Source organism: Prionailurus viverrinus, chromosome A1, assembly GCF_022837055.1.
Source record: "Prionailurus viverrinus isolate Anna chromosome A1, UM_Priviv_1.0, whole genome shotgun sequence".
Classification (NCBI taxonomy): domain Eukaryota; kingdom Metazoa; phylum Chordata; class Mammalia; order Carnivora; family Felidae; genus Prionailurus; species Prionailurus viverrinus.
Genome location: NC_062561.1, coordinates 70,399,164 through 70,407,394, shown reverse-complemented (window position 1 = coordinate 70,407,394; position 8,231 = coordinate 70,399,164). Strand labels below are relative to the sequence as shown.

Below are 8,231 nucleotides of genomic sequence, written 5' to 3'. Positions count from 1 at the left end.
CGACTCTTGATTCCGGCTCAGGTCACCATCCCAGGGTGGTGAGATCAAGCCCCTCAACATGTTTTGCACTGGACGTAGAGCTTGCTGAAGATTCTCTCTCTTCCTCTCCTCTGCCCCTTCCTTCCTTGCGCACGCGCACGTGCGTGCTTTCTCCCTCTCTGAAATAATTAATTAAAAAATAAAGTCAAACATACAACCAAGAAACCCCACTCCTCTGTATCTACTCTATATTCACACAAAAAACCCTGTACGTAAGTACTTATCCAGCTCTATTCATAATTGCCCCAAACTGGAAACCCGTCAAATGTCCTTCCAAGGCTGAATGGATAAACCAAATGTGACACATCCTGCAAAATGGGCTACTACTCAGCAATTGAAAGGAACAAGCAGATGCTACGGTCTCACTCTGGATGAGTCTTAGAGGCATTATGCTGAGATAAGGCAGTCTCAAAAGCTTAGGTACTATGTGATCCCATTTATAAAATATTCTTAAAAAGAAAAAAAAAAAGTTAGGGAGAACATATCAGTGGTTTCTAGGCGGGGGGAGAGCATGACTACAAACAGCACCACAGCATTTTTGGGGTGTTGGCACTGTTCTGTATCTTGATTGTGATGGCGATTCCATGGATCTACACGTGTGTGGACCTGTACACTTCCCCCCACCCCAAAAGTGAATCTCCAGTCTTTAAGAAGAAAACTACGTTTTGCTTGGCAAAAAAGCATCCTAAGCAAATTCAAAAGATCAACGTCAAATGGGGCACCTGGGTGGCTCAGTCGGTTAAGCGTCTGACTTTGGCTCAGGTCATGATCTCGCAGTTTGTGAGTTCAAGCCCCGCGTCAGGCTCTGTGCTGACAGCTCAGAGCCTGGAGCCTGCTTCGGATTCTGTGTCTCCTTCTCTCTCTGCCCCTCCCCTGCTCACACTCTGTCTCTCTCTCTCACTCTCAAAAATAAATAAACATTAAAAAATTTAAAAAGATAAACATCAAAGATGGGAAGAATATTCATATGACTCATATCACAAAGCACTATCCTCCTCAATGTATAAACAGCTCCTAAATGTCAATAGCAAGACCAAAACACCTACTCTCTGAAAGATCAAATGATATGAGCAGACAATTCACATTAAAGGAAATACAAATGACTTTTAAAATATGAATAGACAGTCCCCTTACACATAAGCAAAATGCACATTAAAGCTACAGGGATATGCTGCCATTTGTCTATAAGATTGGCAAAAATATCAAAGTTCAACAGCATGGACTGCTGACCAAGCGCTGTCATTCATTGCTGGGGCGAATGTATATTAACGTATATTAGAAGATTTGGCACTTTCTATCAAATATTTTCTCTGACTCAGGCATATTTGTGCTATGTGTGCAAAATGAGGTATATCCAAGGTTATTCCAGCATGGTTTTGTAATACTTAAAGAATGGAAACTAGCCAGATTCTATCACTAGGGAACAAGTTAAATCAATCACGGAATATCTCCATCCATTGAACTACTCTGCAGCTATCAAAAAGAGTGAGGGAACTTTCCGTGCCCTGATACTGGACGATTTCCAGTATATATTATCGTTAAGGGAAAAAAAGCAAGGTGCAGAATGGTGCATGAGGTATGCAGCACTCCGTGCAAAACACAAAGAATATAAGCATTGACGTCGGTACTTGTGTCACACAAAGAAACTCTGGAAAACTAAGCAAGGAAATAACAGAAGTGGTTATTGGTGGGGAAGAGAAGAGGGGGGACAGAAAGACAGAGAGTAACAGCAGAAACACAATGACCATAGCCTGCCTCACTGTATGCTTAATTTTTGAGCCGTTTATGGAAATTACTTGGCCCCCAAAATTAGATTTTCAAATAAGAAGATGCATTTTCAGTGGCAGATCGCCGTCAGCCCCGTGGAACACAGGAGGGGCAGAAGAGCACGGAGCGCTGAGACAGGAAACCAGAAGAAACACTTCCCTTGCAACAGAATTTAAAATGCAGAAGGAAGTAGGGCTGCCGAAACAGTGGGTATGTCGGAGAAAGAGGAGCCAAGGAGCAGAGGGGGTGGAAGAACAAAAATATTGCTTCGGATGTGGAAGACTTGAATGTAGGTCCTCTCTATGCCGACTGGGGGGCTGGGGGCAAGCGTTTTCAGTTCTCCAAGCCTGTGTGCTCATCCATAAAATGGAAATCACAACCAAACCCAGCTCACAAGGTTAAATAAGGTAAAGGTTAAATGAAAGGAAAATGTTAGGGCACCCTGCAACAGGGAGCGGAGCTGTGTGCAGACAACGTTGCGTTAAGAAATAAAAGGAAAACAGAAAAGCGGCCCTACCCCTTCCTGATGCCCCTTTCCTCCAGAGACCTGGAGTCTTGCACCAAAGAAGCCAGGGAGGAACGGGCCTGGGAGGCCCAGGAGACGGCAGGGGTGGAGGGGCAGAGTCACAATCCCCCTGGAGGCAGGGAGGAAGAGGAGAGGTCAGCCGGCCCCAAAGGATTCTGCTTCCCAACCAACTCCTCCTGAGTTTGCTAATTTGGTCGTCAACAGGCTGCCTACTGCAGACCATTCTGGAGAACTTCTGGCATCCTGAGAGCAAGGGCAAGCCATTTCTGAGGGCTTTGCGTAGGGTGTGGAGGGCGCACCGGCCAAATTTGTTCCATGCAGAGAGTGGGAAGGTGGGTTGCGGGAAGGCAAGTCTGGGGGCCGGGACCTCTTTGGGAGGCAGCAGTCCAGGGGAGAGATGATGGTGGCCAGAACTGAAGGAGCGGGGAGCCGTGGATGGAACCGAGAGGGTGTCAAAGATACACATGGCTGGACATTAAAGCAGTGAGAACAGACCTCACTCAGTAACTGCTGACAACAGAGGCCACCACTGAGCTTCTGAGTTTCTTTCCCATCTGAGCAGAGGTGACTGGGCGTTTTAAAGGGAGAAGGAGGAAGGGGTAGGGGCACAGGGGTTTGAGAAGGGTCAGGGAAGTGAAAAGTTACAAAAAGCAGGAAGAGCAGGAAGGCAGTGCTGGTCCCCGTGAAACCGCCTGGGTTTGCTAACTGACCTTTGTGGAAGTTAGGCTCCCACACCCCCGCAGAGGCCGGGAGTCAGGGGCCCTGCTGGCAGGTTTGGCTGGGACCGTCAGTTATCTGGGCAGCCTTGAGTTTTCTCAGAGAGGCACTTCCAGTGGGAGGTGGGGGGCCCTAGGGTCATCTAGAGGATGCGGCTGCAAACTGTTAACAACTGTGTTAGCATCTGTTCAAGTCTCCATAGGCGGAGGTTGAGGCCTAGTCAAGGAAGGGCTCAAAGGAGCCTGGCTGTGGTTTGGTCAAGGAGAGAATCTTTACCGAGGCTTTGGTGAGTGTCTGGTTGTATACTGTGGGCAAGGGAGGGAGAAGCAGCAAGGGTGACCCCCCGCTTTGCCTGTGGAGCCCGCAGGGTGGGATGTTGTTGGTGTTCAGAGACAGAGAAACTGGAAAGGAGAAAAGATTCATAAGGAAAGATGGTCGTCAATCCTGAACATGGTGAGTCTGAACGCCTATGTTTGGGCGCCCAGTGAAGGTGATTAGTGGGCAGCTGGGTGTTAGGGTCCGGTCTCAGCAAAGGTGCCCGGGCTGGAGACCTCTATCTCCAAGTACCAACCGAGGGTATGTGAGCTGGGGCTGGACAATGAATGCAGAAGGAAAGAGAAGGCCCTGAGACACAACCCTCAAGAATATTACTTAATCCCCTTGGGCCGCCTGGGTGGCTCAGTCCGACTCTTGATTTCCGCTCAGGTCATGATCTCGCGGTTCATGAGACTGAGCCCCAAGTCAGCCTCTGCACTGACAGCGTGGATCCTGCTTGGGATTCTCTTTCCCTCTCCCTCTATCCCTCTCCCCACTCTCTCCCCACCCCCTCAAAATAAGTAAATAAACATTAAAAAAATATATCACTAATCCCCCAAATGCCAGTGGGGTTAAGAAAGTAGGCACGATATCCCCATTTGTCAAAGAACAACACTGGATTGGAGACTGAGGTTGTGACAAAAGTCATCCAGGCACTCTAGAATCACAGCTCTTAATTAATTATTGATCCAATAATTAATTAATAATTAATCCCATCAGAATACATTTCTCCTCTCAAATAAATAAATAAAATGACCAGACAATTGTGTATTTTCTTTTTATGGATTTTGATTATTTTAATATTAAAAAAAATTTACTGACTAGGAGGGGTGCCTGGCTGGCTCAGTCAGTAGAGCATGTGACTCTCGATCTCAGGGTCATGGGTTCGAAGCCCACGCTGGGCATAAAGCTTATTTAAAAAAAAAAAATTGCCGGGGTGCCTGGGTGTCTCAGTCAGTCAAGTGTCCGACTTGGGTTCAGGTCATGATCTCACAGTTCATGGGTTTGAGCCCCACATCGGGCTCTGTGCTGACAGCTCAGAGCCTGGAACCTGCTTCTGATTCTGTGTCTCCCTCTCTCTCTGCCGCTCCCCTGCTCATGCTCTGTCTGTCTCTCTCTCTCTCAAAAATAAATAAATAAATAAACATTAAAAAAATTCTTTTTTTACAAATTTACCCGCAAGGAGCAAGGAATAGGAAATGATGTAGGAGCAGTCATGTGCTCCTACATGTGGCTGATTCTAGCCACATATTCATGTGCTCACCCAGAACTAATAAGTACATCCCCTTGTCATGTGCCACACCTCAAACACACATGCTTTCTCTCTTTCAGAGACATTGACCCAACCAAGGCCATCCGTAATCTCTGCAGGGCAAGCTCTCAGAGCACACACCCAAGGGAGGAAAGATCTGAAACTTCTCAACGGCCACTGAAGTCAGCACCCAAGCTCCATACAACCCTCAAACACACTGTATATCAAGAGAGATAATTAGCCCACTGTTGCATTTCTCTTGGTTGTCACTTGCTAAGTTCCTTTTTCAGAGTGGTTTTGCCATTTACTGTTTTATTTATTTATTTTTCATGTTTATTTATTTTGAGAGAGAGACAGCACAGGCATGCATGAGCGTGAGCAGGGGAGGAGCAGAGAACAAGGGAGAGAGAGAGAGAATCCCAAGCCAGCCGCATGCTGTCAGCACAGAGCCCAGCTTGGGGCTCAGTCTCATGAACCATCAGATCATGACTGGAGCAGAAATCAATATTCACACGCCTAACTGACTGAGCTACCCAGGCACCCTGCAATTTATTATTTTTTACTTTATTTTTGTTGTTTTATTAAGTGTTTGTTCTTGAGAGAGAGGGAGAGAGAGCGTGAGTTGGGGAGGGGCAGAGGGAGAGGGAGACAGAGGATCCAAAGCGGGCCCTGCACTGAAAGCAGAGAGCCTAATGTGGGGCTCGAATTCACGAACCATGAGATCAGGACACTTAACCGACTGAGCCACACAGGCTTCCCTTGTTTCTTTATTTTTTTTAAATGTTTATTTAATTTTGAGAAGAGAGAGCATGTGAGCAGGGGAGGAGCAGAGTGAGAGAGGGACATAGGATCCTAAGCAGGTTCAGAGCTGACAGCAGTGAACCTGATGTGGGTCTCGAACTCATGAACCATGAGATCGTGACCTGAGCCAAAGTCCAGTGCTTAACTGACTGAGCCACCCAGGCACTATTTTAAACCCATGATAAATAGATATCCATTTTTCAGTCAGGTTGGTTAGTTCAACACTGTTTTCTTCCATAACAGACAACAATTCAGCCATGAACATGAGGAAAACATTATTGATTTCTGTCCTTTAACCTCCATCATTACTCAGATTCAAAGTTATACATAAGAGTCTATCTTTGGTAAATGTTATTTCTGGGAACTGTGCTCTTTAATCGCACTCTGCCTAAGGGAAAGCCTCTTTACCAGAGGACAGGGTTTCATAGAGTCCCTCCTACCTTCAAATTCTTGTCCTTCCTGGAACCTCAGAACGTGACCTTGCTTGCAAATAGGATCTTCGCAAATGCAATTAGTCAGGATGAGGTCATGCTCGTACCCATTAGGATGGCTATTATGGAGAAAAGAGAAAAGGCAAGTTGGTGAGGATGTGGAAAAACTGGAACCCTTGTGCATTGCTGATGGGAACATAAAATGGCACAACCACTGTGGCAAACAGGTTGGCGGTTCCTCAAAAATCAAACAGAATTACCGCGTGATTCGGCAATTCTGATTCTAGCCACATATTCAGAAGAATTGAAAGCGGGCACTCAGACAGATTCTTATGCAATGGTATGCACAGCAGCATCACTCACAATCGCCAAAGGATGGAAACAGCCCAAATGCCCATCGTCGGATGAATGGATCAACAAAATGCGCAATATACATCCAACGGGATATTATTCAGCCTTGAAAAAGATTGAAAGTGTGTCCCATGCTACCACATGGGGGAACCTTAAAAACATACTGTGATGAAATAAGCCAGACACAAAAGGTTAAATATTTGTAAGACTCCACTTATAAGAAGTTCCTAGGAACAGACAAATGGATAGAGACACAAAGTAGAACAGAGGCCACCAGGAGATGAACGGAGGGCACATGGGAGCTATTCTTTAATGGGAGTACACAGATTCAGTTTGGGACATTAAAAACGTTCTGGAAGGGGCGCCTGGGTGGCGCAGTCGGTTAAGCGTCCGACTTCAGCCAGGTCACGATCTTGCGGTCCGTGAGTTCGAGCCCCGCGTCGGGCTCTGGGCTGATGGCTCGGAGCCTGGAGCCTGCTTCCGATTCTGTGTCTCCCTCTCTCTCTGCCCCTCCCCCGTTCATGCTCTGTCTCTCTCTGTCCCAAAAATAAATAAACGTTGAAAAAAAAAAAAAAAAAAAAAAAAAACGTTCTGGAAATGGATAGTGGAGATGATCGAATGACAATGGGAATGTACTTACTGCTACAGAATTGTATACTAGAAGCTCGTTAAAATGGTAAGTTTTATGTTATGTGTATTTTAAGCGCAATACGAAAATAATGATAATAAGAGAAAAAAAGATGGAGAGAAGGCCCTTAATCCAGGGTGACTGGGGTCCTAAAGAAGAGAAGAGACTACAGGGGAGGAGGCCGTGTGACGAGATGAGATATACTGGGAAGACCTCATGAAGGTGGAGGCAGGCATTGCCGTGACGTTTCTAGAAGCCAAAGGAAGCCAAGGATTAATGGCGGCCAGAAGCGAGGAAGGATCCTACCCCAGAGTCTTCAGGGTGGACACGGCCCTGTCGACACCTTGAATTTGGACTTGTAGCTCCAACTGTGAGAGAATCAATTTTTGTTGTTGTAGGCCACCCAGTTTGTGGTGCTTTGTTACCTCACCCCTGGGGAACTGATGTGTCCTATTTCACATAAACATAAAAAAGAAGACTTTGCTTTGGGAGGTTGGGGAAGGGGCAGGAAGGGAGGATCTCAAGGGGACACGCAGAACACCGTTTCCTGGGGCACCTGGGTGGCTCAGTCGGTTAAGTGGCTGACTCTTGATCTCGGCGCAGGTCATGAGCTCAGTTTGTGAGATCGAGTCCCTTGTTGGGCTCTGCACAGACAGTGAGGAGCCTCCTTGGGATTCACTCTCTCCTTCTCTCTGCCCCTTACCTGCTCACAGATGTGGGTGCTCTCTTTCTCTCTCTCAAAATAAATAAATAAACGTCAAAAAAAAAAAAAAAGACAGTTTTCCATCCATTCATTTTCAAAAACCAGCTACATTTAACTCTTGCCGGATGAAATCCCATTGTCTATTTACGGCTTACTACACACACGGTAAACCTTATCTAAATGATATTTCTACTTTGTAGATGTTTAAGAGTTAAAAATGACAATATTTGCTTGATGGAATACTATGTTTTAGATGTTTAATATATGGAAAGGTGTTTACAAAATATACTAAGTCAAAGAAAAGGTTACAAAAGCAACTTGATTCAAAACGTGAAGACGTATGTATGCCAGGGAGTTAACAGTGGATACTGTTTCCTCAGGAATTTTTCAAAATGATTTTGAATGAGTTACTTTAGTAATCAGAAAAAGAAATTAATGTTATTACAAAATAACAAGTCAAAGTCAAATAGTTGAGTTGATGGGTTGAAGTTAGCCTTTGGCGGGGCAGGGGGGCGGGTAGCTCTTACAAACTCTGAGCCAGGGGTCCAAGAGCATGCTACTGTCCGTGGACCCAAGCCCTTGACATCTGGTTCACACCCCTGGTGTTCCCCCCTCAGTCATCTGAGTTACGTGGAGATCTGAGGTTACGTGGAGAATGCAGTCCTTCGAGGTTCCCCAGTGACCCCTGGGCTCAGAGCTTT

General features: G+C 46.0%; 1 non-coding gene across 1 annotated transcript; it reads left to right on the top strand.

The window, feature by feature from the left end:
- Positions 1 to 4,196: 4,196 nt before the first annotated feature.
- Positions 4,197 to 4,269, top strand: TRNAE-CUC (transfer RNA glutamic acid (anticodon CUC)). The gene has a single exon. It is a non-coding gene; the product is annotated as a tRNA-Glu (tRNA).
- The last annotated feature ends 3,962 nt before the right edge of the window (positions 4,270 to 8,231 follow it).